The 23,371-nt window shown below is 41.7% G+C and overlaps 1 long non-coding RNA gene across 1 annotated transcript in view; it reads left to right on the plus strand.

The window, feature by feature from the left end:
- The window catches only part of LOC132508141 (uncharacterized), a 222,755-nt gene that overhangs the window by 180,491 nt on the left and 18,893 nt on the right, over nt 1-23,371 (plus strand). Inside the window, exons 3-5 of the long non-coding RNA XR_009536449.1 lie at nt 15,464-15,615; nt 17,933-18,126; nt 18,940-19,045. This is a non-coding gene — a long non-coding RNA (uncharacterized LOC132508141). The remainder of the gene's footprint in view (nt 1-15,463; nt 15,616-17,932; nt 18,127-18,939; nt 19,046-23,371) is intronic.

Here is a 23,371-nt window from a genome sequence, read left to right on the forward strand (position 1 = left end):
TGATCTATCAGTGTCGGCCGACCTGAAGTCCGCTTCTCCTCATTCTCTACCCGCAGGCAAAGGTTCCATAAGCAGTTCCGAGCCACTTCTCCTACTGCCAGGTTTTATGTCCCAGTATCGTTCATGCGTCATTCATACCTGGCACCGGTCCTAGAAGGATTTAAGTTGGGAAGCCAAAACAAAACAACAGTTCTAAAAGCAGCATCCCAGACAGCTCCGATACTACTAAAACTTGGAGGACTGCTTTTGAACACTTCTGTTACTGACCAGGGTTCTTGGCCTTCCTTAATCAATAGAAATTGATAAGACGCCAGACAAGAAATTCAGGCAAGGTTTTACTGGGGCTCCTGCGGCAGCGTGAGGGAGCGAGAGCAGGTTAACAGGTTCCCTTGCTCGCTCCCCGAGGCGGGGGCAAGCTGGCTCCTGATATGGGGTGAGGGTAGGGACGGGTCGAGAGGTTAGGCCAGAGGGGTAGCTTAGGTGGTTTGCCCACCCCTTTGGTGGTGGTGTGTGCAGGGGGCGTGCGCAGTGCCCTGCTTTTGCTCCCAGCTCTCCGGAGGTGGCAGTTGGGTTTTTGGTCTTTTCCTATCTTGTCCATAATTTGCCCCACCTGCGTGTGCATGCACGCAGCTCTTTTTAGTCCCTTACAGTTTCTTTGTATTTTGTTGCTGGAGGAGTCATTTATCCAGGTGCGAGCACTGCAGCAGAGGGTCCCAGGTCCCATCCCACTCTGTCTCACTTTGTGCTGGACTCTATGCTCAGCAGATGATGAACAGCATCACATCGATTCCTCCGGCATCCATGGGCCATAAATACCATGCATCCCGCTTTTATGTACCAAGAAACTGAGGCTCAAAGAGACATGTTGACGTACTCAACTTCGCCTGTCTTGGATTCAGCTCCGAGTCCATTAACTGCTCTTAACCTCTGTTCCGTCTACACTGGATCACGTTCTATGGACACGGGCTTGACTTTGGGCAACTTACATGACTATTCCATGCCTCAGTTTCTTTGTCTTTCAGTAGCCATCTCAGAGTGTACAGTGAAGATTACATAAGTTTTAATAACATATAAGACACTTGACACATATAAATACTCAGTAAGCGGCTTTTATCTCTGTCCTTTCTCACCTTCCCCCGCAATGTCTTCCTTCTTTTCATCTACATGTATGGAGCCCTTATCCATATAAGTCAGATTTCCCACACTACAAAGGCCCCCTTTTTTCAGCTTTTGCCCTAGGACAGAGAAGCTCTTATTAGCCAGGCATCTGAGCAACTCAGCCTCTTCCGCTTGAGAAGAAGCAGAATTGACTGCATTAAACCTAATGCACAGAACTAGCTTTTAAAAGTAGTATAGCATATCATGACGTTTGTCCAAACAGCCCTGTTGCAAGGCACACTGCAGAATCAGGTGATTGCCTGTCTGTATTTCCTGCAAACAAATCTCTTGCATACCTTGGGTGATTTTAGCAGCAGAATTAACTTTCAATTTGTTGACACTTTACCAAGGAGAAAAAGTAGAGAAAAATGAGACATCAGAATTAAATTAGCTCCCGATACCGGTATTCTAACCTTAATATCCAGCACACAGTGTCTACACACCCATGGAGCCAAGAGTTAATCAAATTCCTAATAATAAAATATTTTTCTTCAGGTTGAACGGATTACTCATCAGCAGATGAAACTGGTGGGAGAAATACCCAGTGTCTTCAAATACACACAGGAAAATAGACGTGTATCAGCTGCCACTCTCCACTGGCTTTAGGAAATGCCCCGCTTTGGGGGAGCGTGTTCTCCGCAGGCAAGGTCCTTTGTAGATCTTGGTCTTTGAAGATGTAACGTGGTCCCTGCCCTCAAGGTTTCCATGGTATGTTCTAGACACCGACAAGAAAAATACCATCACTGAGTGTTCAAGCTGTAATAGGAGGTCAAGGGAATGAGGACATGTGTATGTCCTGGGCATGTACGAAGTCTTCTCAGTGGAGGGGATGATGCTGTGAGGAAGAAGAGACCAGTTCAGGCAGTGAGCAGTGTTAGCTAGCTCACTTTCCTAAAAACGAAAAGGGTGGAATGCAAAGGGTTTCCCCTTGGTATGAGGAGTCTCCTAGGCTGCCTCCACTCTGCCAAAACTGGGGAAAGGAACATTTTAACTCTTCTCATTGCTTAGGGCATTTTGGATAACCAAAGACTTTCCTTTATCAAAAATAAAAATCTCTACTTGCCATCCTGTGGTCTAATTGTCTAGTTTCCTTAGGACCTTCCCTTTTGTCCTGCAACATTGCTGTCTCCTTAAACCTTAAATCTCCAGAGTGGGACCATCCTTGACCTGGATATTTCTGTATCAGGAGGCTTTTCCTCCCAAACTACTTCCTTGAGCCTGACTCAGTAGCTGCTGTCTCCCTCCTTCTGGAATGATGACTAAGCTTTGAGGTTTTAAGCTCAACTGATATCCTGAGATTCACCATCAACCATCTATTACACTTTCCTTCCAAAAAATCCTACTTCCTGGACTCCAGGCCATCCAGACTCCAACCACGTTCATTCAAGTAAAGACTTTCTGGTTTCAGAGCTGATTTAATCCATAGTCTTGTCTTTCATGAACTTGCCTCCCCCATGCGTCCCACTCTGCCTGTCATATTCTTTTATATTGCAGATTAGGTTATCAGTGCCTCTAGGAAACAAAAGAACTCGCCTACTGACTCTGTGGACACTGATAATTTATTTATTTATTATTTTTTTTACCAGTGGAATATTACTTAGCCATTAAAAGAAACGAAATTGGGTCGCTTGTAGAGACGTGGATGGACTGTCATACAGAGTGAAGTAAGTCAGAAGGAGAAAAACAAATATCGTATATTAATGCCTGTATGTGGAATCTGAAAAAAAAATTGGTGTAGACAATCTTATTTACAAAGCAGAAATAGAGACACAGATGTAGAGAACAAACATATGGACACCAAGGGGAGAAAGGGTGGGGGGTGGGATGAATTGGGAGTTTGGGATTCACATATATACACTATTGATACTACGTATAAAATAGATAATTAATGAGAACCTACTGTATAGCACAGGGAAGTCTACTCAGTGCTCTGTGGTGACCTAAATGGGAAGGAAATCCAAAAAAGAGGGGATATGTGTATATGTATAACTGATTCACTTTGCTGTACAGCAGAAACTAACACAACATTGTAAAGCAACTATACTCCAATAAAAATTTTTGAAAATAAAGTCAATATAGGAAGTTTAAAAAAATAGTAAGGGACTTCCCTGGTGGTGCAGTGGTTAAGAATCTGCCTGCCAATGCAGGGGACACAGGTTCGTGCCCTGGTCAGGGAAGATCCCACATGCTGCGGAGCAACTAAGCCCGTGTGCCACAACTACCTGCGCTCTAGAGCCCGCGAGCCACAACTACTGAAGCTCACCGGCTTAGAGCCCGTGGTCTGCAACAAGAGAAGCCACCACAATGAGAAGCCCGCGCACTGCAACGAAGAGTAGCCCCTGCTCGCCGCAGCTAGAGAAAGCCCGCGCCCAGCAACAAAGACCCAATGCAGCCAAAAATAGATTTATATATAATAATAATAATAATGATAAAAACATAATTTTTGACATTAGTCTGATTTCATCTCCCTCTCTGAGTCCCAGATCTTGACTTTGAAGGTCAAATTCATTCCTGCATTTGCATGTATAAGATGATCGTCCGTGAGCAGAAGGACTGGCCACATGGATGAACTGATCACATAAGGAGACTTTAATAAAATGACTAACTTCCACCAAAATATTTGAGGATTGTTCGGGAAATCCAATTACTCATCCTTCAGTTTGTGTCTCAATTCACTGGTCACACCTTTTAGTTTAAGATCTTCTCTACTGCGACCGTCACCCCATTCCCATACCATCACATTTAGACTTTCTCAGGTAGCTCTTTGTAGAGGAAGAGGCGTACCATAGTCAATAATTCATATCCTGGAATATGGGAAATCATCAATTAACTATTGCCACATTCATTTTAGAGCTAAGAAATAGGTACCATGATAACACATTGCCCCAATGATGTCAGATTCTGAACTTCATAATAAGCCTTCTTATTCCAACTGTATCTGTTTGTAAAAATATAGGTTCAAAGCCACATATTTAAGCTCCTTGGAGGCAGATATAGTCTGAAATTCTTCATTTAAATTTTTTTGAAAGTAATGAATGGGTATACTCTATCACATATGCTCCAAGGGGTCGGGGAGCGCACTCTGCCATTAAACACAGCAATATTTTTGACACAAACTTATGAATGTTGACACAAGTAGGATGAATAAAAATGATAAGGAGCCTAGCCTCTTGCCAGGCCAGATTAGGTATTGCCACTAAGTGGGCTCAGGTCCGGTTAAATTGTTCCACTAAATAGCTTTACCAAAAGCTTCCGATTTCAGAAATGTAGCTATGGGATTTTGGACTGTATTATCGACATTGTCATTGCTAAAACAAGTTATGTTGTACTGAGCGCTTTACAGTTAACCTGTATTGTTCCATTGATTCCTCATGAGATGGTGGTGTTGCCATAGTACTGAAGAGGATACTGAAGTTGAAAGGACGTACATGTCCTCATGCACATAATTATAGGCAGAGCCAGGATTTGAACTCTGGACTATTTGACTTCAAAGCCGGTAGTCTGGTCGCTGTGCATAACCTGGTCACTGTGCACTGAGCATAACCTACACTCTGTGAATCTCAATTTTGAGTGGTTCTCATTCCAGAGGATCTTTTGTCCTAGGCTAGAGCTATTGCCTTAAGGTGAGAGGATTATGGTTTTCTGTTCTGACAAGGAAATGGAAGTAGAAGTCTTCTTTAAATAATCACTATAGTACAACATTCACAAATAATGTCATTTACAACTCAAAATCTAACCACCAGAACCTCATTTAGTTGGTGCCTTATCTGCCCAACTCTTAGGATCTGCCAGTAATATTCCTTAATATTTAGATAACCTCTCCTGGCTACCATTTTGTTCATTCATTCAACAATTATTTATTAAGTATCTAATATATGCCAGGAATCATTTGAGGCACTGGAGATAGAGCAGTAAGCAAAACAGACAAAATCCCTGCCTTCATGGAATTTATGGTGGAGGGAGAGATCATAATTAAAATAAATGTGTGCGTGTGTGTGATTAGATGTTGAAATGTGATAAAAACTTAAAGCAGGGAGGAGGGGGTTGCAGAGGGGTTGTAACTGTAAGTCATGTATTCTTGGAAAGACTCACTGAAAACATAACATTTGGAAGAGAAGCAAGTGCGGAGCCCCTAAGGGAGAAGGGTACTTGTAGACTTTGAGAAATAGTAAGAAGGCCAATGTGGCTGAACAAAATGAGAGGAAAAATGAGATCCAGCCAGAGAGCTGAGGAAGGTAGCACCAATGCTGTAGGACCTGGTCAAATGTTGTGCTTCTACTCTGAGTGAAATGGGAGCCTTTAGATGGTTTTGAGTAGAATGATATCGGCCTGCTGGGTTCAGAAGAGAGTAGAGGAGAATGAGGGCCGAATCAGAAAGGCAGTGGAGTGAATCTGTCCCGGCCCGCCTGCCTGACTCTTCATCCTGCAGGTGGAACATAGAGGGAGCTGGCTTTAAGTCTGGATCTTGAGTGAATGTTTCCTACCCAAGTCTCCCCCAGATATCCACAGCTGGGGAGATCAGATAAGTCAAAGCAACACAGGAGAGTTAGGATCTAAATTACCTAACTATGAATTATGATTTCATTCATCATACCCCAAGTCTTGGTCCATAAACAGAACCGAACTTGGATTTCCAAGCCACCACTCAGGGTCAAGTTTGGATGAGATGAAAAGAGGTCTTATGAAGACTTCGCACTGTCAAAAAAAGAAAGAAAAAGCAAATTAGAAACTAAAGGAAAGTCTTCATTTTATAGATGAAAAAGGAAGAACCCTTAATATGCAAAGGATATGAATTGAGAGTTTACAGAAAAATGTTCTTAAACATGAAAAGATGTTTTAGCATCACTTACAATGAGACACATGGAAGTTAAAATTGTACTTACTATTTTTACTCACCATATTGTCAAAGATTGAAAAGGTAAGTTAATGTACTCTTTGGTAAAACTGTGCGGAAACAGACCCTTTCACATATTACTTGTAGAAATGCAGAACCCCATACGAAGGGCAATGTCTATCAGAATTATAAATTCATATGCTTTTTGTTCCAGAAATTCTACTTCTGGGAATTTATCTTGTAGTGTTAATTAGTCATGTATAAGATGATTTAAGCATTGGATTATTAACTACAGCATTGTTATGCAGTACAACATTGTTGTACAACAATTAATCATGATACTTTCATGCAACCAAATTCGAAGTTGCTATAAAAGAGAATGAGAAAATGCTCATGTGGAAATACCTCTAAAATATAGTAGTACATTTGAGAAAGCAAGTTATGTAGCACGGTATCTTTTTGTGTAAAGATGAAGAAAATCAAGAATATATATTTTCATTTGCTTTTTATGCATAGGGATACTCTGTAAATATACATAAGAAACTATTAATTGAGGGTACTTGTTGGGGAGGTAGGATCAGGGAAGAAAGACTTTTCCCTGTAATACTTTCATATGTTCGATTTTGAACAAACGTAATAGATGACTTATTCGCAACTAATTCACTATATAATTAAGTTTAAAATGCAGCACTCAATTTATATCTGCTATTATAATTATTAATAGTAACATTGATATTAATATTAGATACCCTGAATTCTAGTCAGACTCTGATACAAGCTGACTGTTGGCATTCTGGTGAATTCTCCTAACTAGTGTAAACTTTCCTGATTCCTAAAATGTTAATTTCTGAGGGCACTCGCTCATTTAACATCACAGTGACAAGAAATGAATGGGCATTTGAAGAACAGCACTACATTAATGTAAAGCATTTCTTTTTCTTCATTTTAGAGATGAGAAAAATCACAATGTAGAGGAATTAAATAACTTGCGTGGAGTTCCAAATCCAACGGGTGTCAGAACTGGGATAGGGACCCATGCCCTCTGTGATTCCAGAGTTCCCGGTGATACCACTACCTGAGGGATACTGTCTATCCATAAAGTCTGATCAAGCATCAGAGGTCAGCACCAAGTAAAAGATAGAGGCCGCAGTTCCAGGCTTCCTTCCTGTCTTGGAATTGGAAGGCGGACAACCATTGTCAGGAACAGCCCTGTTAGGGTTCTGTGTCTTCCTACTGGTCATGCCAATTTATTGACCATGTCATCAAGGGCAGTAGGGCCCATACTTGAATAGAACATGGATTTAGAGGGTTTTTTTTTTTTTTCCCTTGAATTGAATACCTACGTTTTAAGCGGCTCCCTGTTTCCGAATCAGACAAAACATTCCTAGAACTTAAATGACGCCTTAACCGTGCTGGGCAATGTAGATGTCACTTAGAAGTGACAACACCTGAAAGGGATGTACCATTTATCAAAATGGCTTCCAAACTGCTCTGTTTTGTGTAAGCGCAGCCCACAGGTACTCATCAGTGTCGAGGCTGAGTGGTGTGGGGAATGCTTGTGAGAGTGGCCACAAAGAAAAGGGTTTGCTTAGCTTCCACTGGAAACTCCAGAATAATTTTCTGGTGGTGAGTGGAGGCCCCTGTGTGCTGTGATCCTTTGCGGGGGCGGTTTGTTGATACTTTTTAATCTCAGCCTCCAGCATGTTGTGGAAACTAGCATATGATTAACTTCCTGATTGCTGCAGGGTTGTTTTAGGACTTTTTTTTCCATTTTAATTTTATTTTAAAGCTGGGACATTGCAAGCCTCTGTAAACAAAGTAATGGATCGATTGCTATCAGCAGTTCTTGTGAGACGGCAGAATAATTTGATGGATTCTGGACAACAGGAAAAGAATAGTGCAAGCAAGTTGAATAAATGAATGAACGTTATTATCAGCGGAAATGGAGGCCCCTACAGGTGTGCTTCAAGGGGCACATTCATTCTTGCTCTGAGGCTGCTACATGTCTCAGGCCACGTGGAGTCGATCATGGGTAGAAGTTTCTCATTTACAGTCTCTAGTCCATTTTTGAGTCTTCTTGCTTTTGTAATTAGACTCTTCCGCCGTACTACAGGTGGCAGAGATTTTAAATGTTTCCTTGTTTATATTTAATTTTCATCAAGCCACTAAATGTTAGTACTAGGAGAAGATGCTTCTGTCTTCTTGTACCCTGACTCCCTTCTCTGAGAAACAGAGACTCTGAATCCCAGAAAGGAGAAGAGATTTACTCAAGGTTACCACTGCTTGTTGTCAGAACCAAGCCTTAAATTCAAGTTTTCAGCCTTCACGTTCAATGCTCCATCACTCACGTTGCCCACCAGGTGTTATTTAGGTAACTGTAACATGAATGCCATTGTAGTTGGGACCTCTTCCTGAACTTCCTGCTTCCTCCCTCTTTACTTCTCATCCACCTTCCACATCGCCGCCTCTGTGAATTCCTCCACACAACTTTTGTCCTTAACAGGACCAGAGAGTCTTGAACCAGAGTTCAAACTTCTTTGATATTTATTTATTGTTGACTATTTTGACTACTAGCTGTACTCTGACTTTTAGATCCTATATATACCACTGCATGGTTGTTCCAATATCCAAGTATTCGTCATGTGTTTTCTAAACTCCAGCCAGAACTTTCTACTCCTGTGCAGAGTGTTAGGTTGGCTAATGATCTTACCATAGCTGTGAATACCCACTACCCACAACACTGAGTAAAATCTTACCTGGCTTTCAAGATGCTTGTCAAATGGCATTTCCTTTATGAAGCTGTGACTGTGACCTCCACACCCCTAGCCTTCCTGTGCACAGTCTCCTTTACTTTTTCTGTTTCTGAGATGACCCTGGAACCCACATGTTGAAGATGATAGAGCCACAAGGTGGAAAGAACCTGGGTGCCTGCATCACCACCACTTGAAGGAGATTAGTCCTCAGTCAGAACAACCGTTTAGGACTTCACATGAGTAGGAAATAAGCTTCTACTGTGATAGTCACAGAATGTTAGGGTTTACCTTAACTAATATAAGACAACAATAAACAATAGAACAATGGAATAAGAGTTGAACAAGAATTGACTTCAGAAGGCAGGGTAGGGAATTATCTGACCAAGGACTATGATTTGCTCAAGAAATAGCGAATTATCCTCTTTATCTAGGGCAGGGGCCTGTATCTGATGGTGCATGGTCCACATTTGACCCACCATCTGTTTATAAATAAAGTTTTATTGGAAGGCAGCTACCCTCATGTGTTTATGGATTACCTAGGGCTGTTTTCCTACCACAACAGCAGAGTAGAAATAGTTGGGATGGAAGCTATAGTCCATAATGCTGAAAATATTCATTATTTGGCCTTTTACAGAAAAAGTTAGCCACCCCCCTCCTCTAGAGTTCTGTAGCTGTGCAGGCAAAGGAAAAAGAAAGGAAACAGAAAATAGGAACTCTTGATGCCCTGAAGGGATTTGGATTTTACCGTTCTGTGCCCGCTCCCCATTCCATCATAAGCGAGCGTGGTAACAGTACCTACCTTGGGGTTCTCTGAGGACAACATGAGCTAATGCATGCAAGGTGGTTAGAACAGTGCTTGGGATGCCACGGGCAATCGAGAAGTGTTAACTATCAATATTACCTTGAAACGAAAAAGGAAAAATCAAATAATTTGTAGCAGATGTGTTCCAAGTCATATATTCATTGTAAATTGATTACTTTGACTTTAGCCAAAAGTGGGGTTAGAAATTTAGGTAGAAGGAGAGGCTGCTTATAGAACCTCTTCAATGTCTTCTTTCTTTCCCAAGTAGTCTCTTAGATGAGCTTTACTTAATTATTTGCTGGTTAAACAGCACCTAGCTATTCTTCTTCAAATACACTGATGATGTGTAGAGCAGGCTTGAAAGATCTGAGCTGATCATCTGCTCTCGTACGCTTGCGTACCTCTGCCTGCGAGGGGAGAGTTTATGCGTCTTAAGAAGCCCCTGTATTCGTGCCAGTTGTTCCTGTTATTGTATTTATACATTGAATTAACTGCCGTGTAAATGACGAAATGGGAGTGCAAAGACGAAGAGAGTCATTTCTATGAACACAAATGTAAATGCTTTGGGAAGAATTTGATGAAAGTGAGTTGTTTAAAAATGATGGTTAAATCAGTAAAAATGGGGGATAAAAAAGTAAAAACAGATCCAGAAGTCTATTCATATTGCTTTCTGAGTGTCTTTACGTTTTTCCTCTACTTTCAAGAAACTTATATTGGAAATCAAAGATATACGTTGCGAGTAGGATTTATGCAGAAAAGAGCAGGGGGACCTGCAGTCCATCAGGGCCCCTTCTTCAATTCAGCGACTTGGTTGTACATCTGAACCTTGGCAAACGAGGCCTGTTTTTACGTTTTAAGTCGATACAAAATGCTTGAATTATGTGTGCATCATTTTTATGATTCTCTTTAACTGATTCCTTTGATTAATTAGCCCACTATGATCGCCCTGTTGTATTGGCTACAAGGGCTTCTTTCTAATGAATGTTGAGACTCCTTTAAGCCGCTGCTCCTCTAAGAGTTCTGCCCTCAGCCGGAGCTCCTTCTCTGCACCCCGGGACCCCTAACACGGACACACCTCTGCTAGCGCAGCTTCAGTGTCCGCTGCTCATGTGAAATATTTGGAGACAGGACTCAGGCCTTCAGGTTCACTGTTCTAGTTACCTGTTAATTCTCTTCTCTGCACATCAGCCAGTCCGAGGATTTACATTAGAAAGCTGTTTCCTGAGCACCTTCTATGGTTCCTCTTCAATCACCCATTCGTCTCTCTTAGGATGAAAATCTGACATTCTTACCGTGGCCTAGGAGGTGCTATGTGACCTGCCCTCTGCCCCTCTCCAGGGTCACCCCCTACCACTGTGTTCTTTCTTATTCTTGTGCTACCTGTGGATTGCTGTTCTTCAAAGACCCCCAAGTAGGTTCTAACGTTGGGGGATTCACCGCTCTCTCTCTACCTAAACTGCCCTTCCCAGAGCTTCCCATGGCGTGCTTTCCGAGGTCATTAAGTTTAAACGCAAAGACCACTTCTGCAGAGAAGGCGTTCCTGTGCTCCTCCTATCTTAGGAAGCACCCGCCTCCCATCGGTCTCTGCCATCAGCTTCAGGGTATGAATAGATGTAAGTATTAGCGGAAATGGTATTCCTTATTTGTTTCCTTGTGTTCCCCTCCTACTCAAGTAGGAACTCTATGAGAGCAGAGAATTTTTTTAAAGCAATCTGTGCTTGCTGAGTGCCCAGAACATGCCCAGCACAGAGTAGGTAGACGATGATTATTTGCTGAAAGAATAAACTGAAGAAACAATGTTTATTAGATTCGGATGCTTTGATTTGAGTGGCTATTTTTTCCCTCTTTAAATGTATTCAACACATTCTTGGAAAGAGAACACAGGAGAGTGAATATATCAGATGATATATGGGAAACTGAGAAAATAAAAAGGCCAAACTGCTGAGCTACTGAATAGTGAATGTTAAGGGGAACTTTCTTATTTTTAATACCTTTATTTCCTGGAATAGAAATAGAATATCTTCATTTGGAAAGGAAACCCCAGTGGAACTTGCAAAACGCGAAAGAGAATTGCTTTGCCTTTTAGGGTTTTGTTTTGCTTCGCGTTGCTTCAGTGTATGAAAAGAGGTTTCTGTGCACATTTATTAGGTCAGTGTTTGTAACAACATTATCCTTAGGGCAGTGAGGGGGAGATTGGAAACATTAGAAAAGGGCATTGGGCAAGAAAAGCTACTAGTTTTTCAGACCTACTCTGTGCTCATTGCTTTACAGTAGTTATAATAGTGGCTGAAATTGATTGAGGAATTCGTCATTGTCCTGTGTTACATGCATTATCTGATTTGGTCCTGTTTAATCTTTATGGTATCTGGATAAATCAGTACTGTCATCATGATTTTGTTGATGATGAAACTGACTAAACCTATTTCACTTGCCAAATCACATGGGTTGTAAGATCCTCTGCTTGGCATTCGCACGATTGGTGCCCTGATCGAGGCTTCCTCTCCCCTCAGAGGTTCTGTAATAGGTCTTTGAGCTGATCTACTTGCCTCCAGACTCCTTTTCTTCCAACCCTTTCTCAAGACTGGACCGTCAGCATGTCACTGGGTGGTCGGGTGCGTTCCCGGATTGCTTCTGACCGACCAGCTTCAGGACACGTGATCCTGCTGGTGTCCAGGCCCCCAGAGGACCTCTGCAGTGCAGCAGAGAGAGCTTGAGCCTTTTCATTAGAGAGATCGGGGGGAACGTTGACGAGCTAGAGGACAGGGCATGAGCCTTGTTCATCTCTGGATTCCCCACACTTGACATGATGCCAGGAACAGAGAACATATCCTGTAATTTTTAACTTTCCCATTAACCTGTTATTTTATCTCTCAAAAATCCTCTTATAACTCTTGTGGATATATCTGTCAGGCAAGCAATAGCCATTTGGAAAAAGCTAGTAATGGCACATATTGTGGCTAAAAATAGTGTATCCTTTCCAGAAAGCACTTCACAGACCACAGACCAGAGGGTTACTCTCTCACTTTCCTCATGTATAAAATGGAGATAAAGAATCATACTTACCATATGGGATTTCTGTGGGGTTCAGTGAATTAATGTGCAGAAACCCTGAATGTAGTACCAAGATTATAATGAGTACTTAACAAATGTTAGCAAAAGTTATTAAAGTTCTTAAAAAAAAACCTTATGAGGAAATCATTATGCATATGCCCATTTTATGGATGCTATCACTGAGACTTGGGAGGTTAAGGAAACAGAAGTCCTTGGGTTTGTATCGGTATCTGTCTCCAACCCCGTAGGATGTTGAGTCCTCCAGAGGACATTTGACAGAGCCTGGAGACATTTCCGATTGTCACCACTGGTGGGTGGTGATATTGGCATATAGTATGTAGAGGTGTAGGACGTCCTGAACATCCTCCAATGCACAGGACAGACTCTACAACAAAGAATTATCCTGCCCCAATGTCACTGGTGCCAAGGTTGAGAAATTGTGCTTCGACCAATGATCAATTAAATTGATTCACCACAACACTATAATCACAATCTAATAACTACAGAGCAGACACTCATAGGTAGCACTGCAAACCTTCATGCCCAGGGGATCTGGTCAACCTCAGCTGACTGGAATCTGGTGTCATTAGCAAAGATGATTCAATCAGGCCAGCCAGGGGCACCAGCTTGTTTTTCTAAGCAATAATGAAACTCCCGGTAACCCGTGTCATAATTGGAGGAGAACAGTTCTATTTAGATCACAACCCCAAGATTATCCTTTGTGATATTTGTCACACCTATAATTCATTAATCCATTAAGTTGTCTATTAAAATGTCGTCTTCTGTTTACAATGTAAACTCTCTGGTGACAGGGACTGTGTTGGGCTCGTCCGCTGCTTCTCCATAGCTCCTGGCAGAGGGTCTGGAGGATAGTAAGTCTAAAATAGATCCAAGCTAGAGATATACTCATATAAATAAAGAAACAGATGATCCAGGCCAGCAACTGGAAATATAAAAACAGGGTCTAGAGCCCAGGACAAAAGTTTGTGCTATTTAAGATGTGTTAGTATAGAATGTTTAAAGGATTTGGAATCCAATGTTCATTCATTCATTCATTGACCAGATACGCATTCAGAACCCACAGTGTGCTAGGTGTGGTGAGATTGCAGGCATGTAGCCAAGAATCCGGAGGTGGGCCTGGTTTGACCACTTCCTAGCGCTGTGAATTTATGTAACTGCTCTGCATCTTAATTTTCCTCTATAAAACAGGTAAACAGTCATTGCAATGAGATTGCTAAGAGGATTGCTAAAAAGATCATGATAAGGTTAGGTGTAGCTTCAGGGCATAGAAGGTATTCAGTCAATGGGTAATCATACGTGGTGGCTTTAAAACATGTTCACACATTCTTGGACACACCATCCATCAAGAGGCATCTCTGTCCCTCCCCGTAAACCTAGGCAGGCTTGGGGGTTTCCTTGGCTAATAGAATGTGGCAGAAGTGACACCATGTGACATCTGAGACTGGGTTGGGAAAAGCCAAACCGCAAGCTTAACAACCTTGTAGAGAGACCAGAGAGGGGGAGAGAGAGAGAGAGACAGAGAGAGGCAGAGACAAGGAGAGGCCCGAGGAGCCCCAGATGTTCCAGTCCAAGTGTGAGTGAAGATGCCAGGGAGCCCGACACGGCCTGGCTGCAGACACGTTTCCTGCTCCCGGGGCATCAAATAGGGAAGGGTAAGGGGATGGGGAAGGTATTTTGGAAGCTAAGTCTAGAATGCTATATTGAAGTCAGATGTTTTTAAAGTCTTATATGTTGTATTCTGAAGATTGTTCAAGAATTGGGATTTTTGCCTAGGGGGTGGAAATACAATAAAAATTTGAGAAGATTCAAGAGACTACAAACCATGACTTCAATATTTTATCCTGTAGAATTCAGGTTAATTACAGGTTGTATGGAGTAAAGAATCATTACATGATCTACACTGAGGAAAGGAGCTGGATGCCCGTCAAAACCACGTGTTATACACACAGTTGTTTTATTTTTATTGTTCTAGAAATAGACTATTACTATTCCCCTAAACTTTTTTTTTTTTTTTTTTTTTTGCGGTACGCGGGCCTCTCACTGTTGTGGCCCCTCCCGTTGCGGAGCACAGGCTCCGGACGCACAGGCTCAGCGGCCATGGCTCACGGGCCCAGCCGCTCCGCGGCATGTGGGATCTTCCCGGACCGGGGCATGAACCCGCGTCCCCTGCATTGGCAGGCGGACTCTCAACCACTGCACCACCAGGGAAGTCCCCTCTAAACTTTTTAAAATTGAAGTATAGTTGATGTACAATATTATACAAGTTACAGGTATACAATATAGTGATTCACAATTTTTAAAGGTTATACTCCATTTATAGTTATTATAAAATATTGGCTATATTCCCCATGTGGTACAGTGTATCCTTGTAGCTTATTTTATACACAGTCGTTTGTACCTCTTACACCTCCCTACCTCTATATTCTTTTGCCTCGCTTTGTTCTTCCAATAAAAATGTATAAAATGTAATTAGACAACATTTCAGACAGCCACTTCTTATTAATGGTGAAAGCAGCTATTTTAACCACTACCCAAAGATTAGTTTCATTTTAAAAACATGGAACCTATTTCCCATTTCTTCTGTTATAAAACAGAGCAAGAAAAAAAAACAATGTCGAGAGATGCAGCCAAAGATTTTCCTGAGGTCATGATCTTCTTTACAGCAATCAAGTGTTTGGTCGCGTATTAGGTACCAGGGGAGACCACAGATGTCCGCATCAGAAAAGCAATCTTTCCTCCCAGTATTTTGACATTTGACTCCACCTTCTGACCTTTGGATAATGTTCCAGTGTGATCTGATGTCATCTACCGTTGACAGTGTTTATTTTTACTTCTTTCTTGCAGGAGAGAAGACGCTATTCTGGGTTTAAGACTGTCTGCTTCCCCCCTGATGGGCAAGCGGTTGCCCCGACCAGCCCGCAGAGGGTCGAAGGAGCAGGGTTTGTGCAAAACAGCAGACACTCAGCTTCTCCGGCTACTTGAATTATTGATGGCAGGTTTGTCACTGGGCTAGCAACGCCTGGAGCTATTACGGCTCTGGGCTAGAGGAGCTGTGTTTCAGAGCCAGGCACACGACTTACTGGAGCCAGCGCTGAGATAAAAAAGTTCTGTGGATGGAAGTTGGTGATGGCTGCACAACTGTGTGAATGCACTTAACCCGACTGAACAGTGCACGTAGAAGTGGTGAAGATGGTCAATTTTATTTATGTGTTTATTTTTTTTAACAACAGTTAAAAATAGAAAAGAAAAGAAAAATTTAAAAAATAGAAAAGAGGGAAAAACACTTTGTCTTACCAAAAGTAGAACTTGGGTAATCAAAAACCTCATGGGGGACCTTTGCGTCCAGACAGGTAACCAAGTAAACCCTCCCAAGGACAGAGCGACTGAGTGTAGGGTTTGAAATCAGAAGAGCAAAGGCATTGAGAGCTGGGTTATGGAAACCATTATTCAAAATGACACTATAGCATAAACTTGCAATTAAATACATGACATTAAAAACTAATGCAGTGGATAAAAAAATGAGGGACTTGGATTTATTGCTCCTTTTTAGTACCTTCTGTATGCATACAAAGCACACTTTGTTTACTTTATTCAACATTTCAGATGCTCTTCCCATAGGAAGCTAGAGAGGTCATTTGGCGAAGTTCCTTCACTGCAAAAAAAAAAAACCACCTCCCTACTGCATAGTTTTTAAAAAGCTTCAGGAAAGAAAGCCCAGTTGAGTTGTTCCAACGAGTTGTCATGTCCCCCAGTTTAACAATTGTTCTTCGTCCCCCCACCTACCTGCTGAAGTGTTTTGTTTGTTTGTTTTAACGTGCGTTTTGGTAATAATATTTATAATGCAACTGTGGTGAGGCTAGTCCTGGATGCAGTTTATGTCTTGCTATATTAAACTCACTTGTCGCCTCATTTATTTGCAGCAGCGGCTGTTGCTGTCTGGTCCCTTTTCCTTCAACACTCACCATTTCCTTACCCTGAGGCCCTTCTGCTGCAAATACCTGGGACTCTTTAGCTGAGTCCTTTCCTGGTCAGAACTGCAGAGCAGAGGCAGTCAGGATGCTGGGGAGCAACTCCCCTGAGAAAAACCCTCAACCAGTGACAGACAGGAGTGGTGGATACACACCCAGTATCCTTACCTTTGGGTGAGATAACTCAGCAGTGGGTTCAGTCTTTCTAAGTCCTCGATGGTATGGACCCCCCGACCTGCTTGCAGCAGTGTCTTGCTCATGAGTGTATGATCCACTGTGTGCCTTCCGTCCTCACCTCAATTCCCCATTCATTTATGGCGCTTCCTGAGAACTCTTCCCACCTAAATGCAATGCACTCAAGTCCTTGTCCAGGGTGCACTTCTGGGACCACTCAGCTGCAGACATGTGTCCCATTCAAACCTCTTCTGTCTTTTGCATTATTTTAGGAAGATTGTATTTTCATGGCAAGTACTGTTGGGGTCTTCTGCTTGACTAGGGTGAGGTTGGTGAATGCGGATGGCCAGGCTCAGACAGACCCACTCGCTCCAAGAGCATCACTTCTGCAAGGGTCCCTGTCTATCACATCAAAGGGTTGTGAGAACAATGAATATGTTACCTTTATTTCTCCTCTTCTCTTCTCACGGGCAATTCTATTTAATTTTTTTGTTTTTTGAGTTGGAAGGTTGTACCAATAATAGAGGGATCAGTTGTGAAGGCCTGATTCCTCCACAGAAGGAGGAAAGGAATGAATATTTCCTGAGTATGTGCTGTGAGCCAGAGACATTGCCTGGTGGTTTAGACTTAATTACTGTATATTATCCTCAGTTCTCGGAAGATCTTGTTGCCCTGCGTGATGGTTAATTCTATGTGTCCACTTGACAGGGCTAAGGGATACCCAGATAGCTGTTAAAACATTCTTTCTTGGTGTGTCTGTGAGGACCTGTCTCCAGAAGAGATTAGCATTTGCATCTGAATTGGGAGACTGAGCAAAGATCACCCTCCCCAAGGTGGGTGGGCGCCACCCAAGCATTGAGGACCCAGACAGAGCAAAGAGACGGAGGAAGGGCAAATTCAGCTGCTCTCTTCTTGATCTGGGACTTCCGTCTTCTCCTGCCCTCACTTATCAGTTATCAGAGGTCCAGTTTCCTGAGCCTTTGGACCTGGACTGAATGACGTCCCTGGTTTCCTGGGTCTCCAACTCACAGGTGGCAGACTGTGGGACTTAGCCTCCGTAATTATATGAGGCAGTCCCCATAATAAATCTTCTCCTATCTCTCTCTCTCTATTTATATCCTATTGGCTCTGTTTCTCTGGAGAACCCTGACTGATATACCCTGTTTTGCAGGTAATGGAATTGAGACAAGGTGTGTTACGCAGTGCCTCAATATGTTCCTGTGTAAAATGGAGACGTTATGGAGACTTTATTGCCTTGTGAGAATTACAGGCAATAACACAAAGATACTGAGAACAATTACCAGCACATAGCATGATATCAACACATCTCAGCCAATGACTTTCTAGCGTACTATGACACGGCTGGTAAGTGACAAGTGCAGGAATCCCTCCTGGGTCTTTCCAGAAGCCATGCATGCTTTCATCATTTCTGTGAGGGACCCTGAAACTCCAACATTTGGACAGGGGATGGTACTATCTAATGAACCTCAAGCCAGGTGTCACCAAGTCTTACAAATAACAAGAAAGGGGTTAAGGAACTACATGTTGCAGATGCTCCCTGTGTAAAGTACAGTGACATCTACATCTTAGGTAATATATCCTGGGAGTGGTTTGCGCTTGTGACCCTGAAGACACCCATGCGCAGGATGATCAAACATTAACATTGCTGAGTGGTGGAACTCAGAATGCATTGATTTTATTTTTTGTCATTTTCTTTGTTTTTAAATTTTTTGAGAATGGGCAGTTATTTTTGTAATACCGTAACTGTTAAAAGTGCTCGCCACATGAAGTTTGCATTAGAGACAAAATAAAATACTCATTGGTTTCTATCTATGAGACACGCTAGCCTTGAGACCATCTCCGTAAGCCCGTCTGCAACTAGATGCTATAAAGGGCAGATCCAAGTCATCAGGGGGTTTCATATTTTTATTAATACTGAGAAATATGAGTTCCAGAAGGAGCCACTTTCCATAACTATAAGTAGAACCATGGTGCTGCTTAAGATGATGTTGAAGTCTCCCGGTAAGTAATGCATTGAGCTCAATGACTTAATTCTAGATTCCATCAAATAATTTGCCTCAAGCCACAAAGTACTTCCTGTCTTGTTCAGGGTTGGCCAGGGCCTAGAACAGGCCTGGACATGTGCATTGGATTCAGCCATGTGTCTGTCTCTTACAGGGGTCTGTCAGTGAGCAGAGGCCTGGCACACGTGTGGAGCTTCTCTGTACATCCATCCATTCCACAGAGTGAACAAGATGGCAGTTCTGGGATTCCAGAAAACATGGTGAGCCAAGAAAATGTTGTATTAAAATGACAATATGATACCATTTATAATCCCAAAATTAGCAGAGAGAGAGATAAATCTATAAATATTAACTATTGACAAGGATGTGAGGAAACTAGAGTTTTCCTAATATGCCACTGGAAGGATAAAATGGTGTAGATAGTAAGGAAAACAAGTTGCCATTACCCAGTAGTGTTAACGAGGTGAGTAACATTTCGACACACACACACTTACACCAATCGATGTGTGTAAGAGTGTTCATTCTTTATGTCTTCAATAATCTCCTCTTTTCCCAATTTGATTAGAGGGACTGAGTTTATAATCACTCCCTTCTGAATACCCTCAAGTCTTTAGACCTGGGGCTGGTCATGTGTTTTGTAAATAAAGTTTTATTGGAAACACAGAGCCATACCATTTGTTCATGTATTGCCTGTGGCTGTCTCCATGCTGCAATGGCGGAGTTCAGTAGTCACTGCACAGAGTCTCTGGCACACAAGGCCTAAAACATTTCCTGTTTCTCCTTTTACAGAAAATGTGTGCTGACTCCTGACACCATCTCCTTCTTTTTCCAAAACAAAACTAAAATAAGCCTGGCTAAATCCGAGTCTTTGCCTCCTATCTCATGCAGCGCAGTATGTCTGAAGAAAAACACACAGGCGTAATGCCCTGTCTCCCTTTACAGTTTTAAGCATTAACCCCAACTGGGATCTTAGTATACATTATTCTACTGAATTCTACTGTTTGTTTTCTCTCTCATTCTTCTAGATAAATAATTTAGATCTTCTTCTCACTCAAAAACCTCCTCAAAAGCCATTCCTAATCCTCACTCTCAGTCACTGTCCTTATTTTTTATACCTATGAACAAATAGAAGTAAACAGAGAAGATTCCCACCAACACATCTGCTCTTTCTATGCATTATATCAGTTAGCTAATGCTGCATAACAAACTACTCCAAACCTTAACACAATCATGATTTACTATTTTTGAGAAGCCTGCAGATGAACAGAGCAGTTTTGATCATTTGGACCTGGCTTGGCTTATTTCATTTCATGTGTTTGTGGTCATCTGGTGACTAGCTTTGGTGGCCTGGGCTTCAACGATTTAATTCTTCAACACATCTCTCACATCCTTCAAGCAGGCTTGTCCAGGCATGTTGATATTACGATGACCAGAAAGCAGAAATACATAAGCAGTTTTTCAATCTCCTGTTTATCTCAATCTGATACTGTCCTGTTGGCCAAAATAAGTCAAATATAAAGTCCAACGTCAGTGTCAGCATGGACACAGGGAGGTATGAAAAATCAAACCTGCTAATATATCAATATACTACTGTATTTCTATAACTGCATTGCTTCTCACTACAGTGGTACAAGTTACCATCATCCTTGAAGTTGATTCTCACAATACCCCCCAGCCAGACTCCTTGATTCATCCCTGGCTTTTTTAATGTTCACACTCAACACAGCAGCCAGAGTGACTCTATTAAAAAATAATTCGTATCATGCCACTCTCTTTCATCACATCTCCCCAAGGACTTCCCATCCCACTTAGAGCAAAAGCAAAGATCTTTATCCTGGGCCGTTAAGCCCTACCTGTCTTAGCTTCCCTGTAACATTTTTGATCTCATTTTCTCCACTCTTCCTCATTCACCCTGATCCAGGCACCATGGCCCACTTACTGTGCCTCAGATGGTCCAAAATCCTACTTACTTAAGGCCTTTGCATCCTGTTTGGATAACGTCTTCTCCAGAGAGCACCAGATTTAGGTCTCTATACAAAAGTTCACCTTATCAATGAAGATTTCCCTGACTATGCTACGTAATACATGACTACACTGTGTTCTCCAACTGCAACAATCCTTATTCCCCTCGTCCCACTTTATTTTTTTTTCCACATCTGACACACTGTGTATTCACATTTATTTTTGTTTGCTTCTTTACTCGAGAATGTAAGCTCCTTAAGGACACTGCTGCACTGGTTTACTCTTGTTTCCAAAGTGCCTAGAACATTGCTTGTCACTGGATAGGCCCTCAATGACTATCTGTTGAATATATGAATGGATAAGCGGATAAAAAAAAAACAGAAGAAAATTAGAAAAACCTGATATGCAATGGCTATAAATGGATTAATTAAATGTGGTACACTTTTACAATGGAATACCATGTAGCAGTGAAACAGAACAGATCCCCACTAGGCATATCAGCAAAGATGAGTTGCATTATATGCTGTTGAGCAAAAAAAGCCACTTGCAAGAGAACTGTGGAAATTACCCACACAAAGAAGCAGGTTGGATTAACAGAAGCCTTAGATTCCCTTTCTTGACTGTATCCTGGGGGATGAATAATAGATTCACGCTAATTGTATTGCAGCATCAGAGGTAGGGTGCTCGGGGAGATGCAAGCCCCTGACTGAGCAGCGTCTGAGGCCTTACTCTCAGCTGACTGTCATAGTAGCCAGTCATAAAGTTATCCTTCAAACTAAAAATAATACATTCTCTTGTGTTTAAGTGGCATTACTTTGAGATAACATCTTTCCTTTTGGAACATGCATAAAAAGGAAAAGTCAACACACGTGGTCAGTACAGGAGACAGTAAGTCAAAATCTAAGACGAGGGCGTAATTCCTTAACTGTATCAGGCAGAGCAAGGCAGGAGATCTCTGTGTTCCTCTGAGTCATCTAATGGAGAAAATGAATAATACGTCTAACTACCTATTTAAAAACCACTTCAGTAGTGCATTATAGCATGACCAAAACAAAGCAAATAGGACGATATGTCCCCTAGACACTGTGTAGTATCCACAAACCATGGACTTTTGGGTCAGAAAGACCTGAGTTAAAATCCTAAGTATACAGTTTACAATCCTTAAGTTGTCTAAACTCTCTGAACCTCAGTTTTCAGTTTTTCTTCTGTAAAAATTGAGGCATTAATAATGTGTTAAAGGTTTTTGCAGTGACTAATCGGAAAACAAAATTATAAAAGTACCCAGTATAAGACTGGCATTAAAACTTGAATAATTGCATGAATGAATAAATAAATAAGTGTATGAGTAAACTCTGCAGTCAAGTAGGGGAGACATGCAATTAACTATAAGTCAAAGTTCGAATGTGATAAAGCTACCTGCATTGTTCTCCTGGATAGCAGTGCAGATTACTGTGTTAGGGAAACAAGGAAGATGTCAGAGGAGTGAATTTGGGATTTGCAATATGGTGAGACTTTTTGGTTATGGAGAACAGAAGAGGTTTTCTATGTTGACAGTGAAGGGAGGAGAGGTTGCCTAGAGAGCAAAGACAAGGTTGGGGTTTTTACCAACTTGGCAATTGGTCATCAATCTACCAGTAGAACTCACGGTTTAATACTGATGAAAACTACTTGTATATCCATATGGTGTCATCAACATAGAGGCACAGTTTCTCAGTCAGTATCTGGAAGTTTTAGGGCTTGTGCTTTAGAATTCTCTCCTCTCTCCCTCCCTTACTTTCTTCTTTCCTTCCTTTCCTCCCTCCCTCCTTCCTTCCTCTTCCTTTCTTTATTTCCTTTAATTTTAGAAAGGTCATATCCTCAGTGGGGTCATGGAGAACAAATATAAATATTTATGCAGTGACCAACAAACCCATCCACACTAAAGGGATAAAGACTAGAAAAAGCCTCATGTCAAGTCAGGTAATGTTTTATTGCAAAATACTTATAAAAAACCTTCAGCATTCAGAATTTTGGATTTCAAAATGGAAGATAAGAGACAGTCTGTATGGGCCCTGAGAAAGAAGCCTGACCACATGAAAACACACTTGGCCACATCTGAGATAAACATCTTATAAAACCACTTAGGGCAAGGGGTCGTACAGAGGAAATGTTAGGCCCATAATCGCTTACTGCATGGTAGAATTCATTTCTCCTTGCTTTAAATAAGCCACAAGAGTTGGGAGGCCCTCTGGAGAAATCCAATCTGTCACATACTAATTAACACAAATAGCAATCCTCACATGGCTGGATTATGTCTGAAAAATCACCCTTGACAGTGCACATCTAAGCATCATAGGAAAGTGATGATAAATAAGTGTTTTCTCTTTCTAATGGCTTGAAATACAAGATATTTCAAAAACAAGATCAACAGAATACCAATTTGTCTGACAAGGGAGAGAAAATGTGAGGCATGTTTTTCTTGACGATTTTTTTTCCTCTTGAGATGTCAAAGATTTAACTCAAATCTGCAGCTCTTCAGCTTATTATTGGTGCAATTCCAAAAGCGAGGCTTAATGCACTGGGCTCTAATGTGGTTAAAGTGATGAGAGCAAAAAGCACCATCCCATCACACTCATTTCAAGAAG

Source organism: Lagenorhynchus albirostris, chromosome 17 (genome assembly GCF_949774975.1).
Source record: "Lagenorhynchus albirostris chromosome 17, mLagAlb1.1, whole genome shotgun sequence".
Lineage (NCBI taxonomy): Eukaryota > Metazoa > Chordata > Mammalia > Artiodactyla > Delphinidae > Lagenorhynchus > Lagenorhynchus albirostris.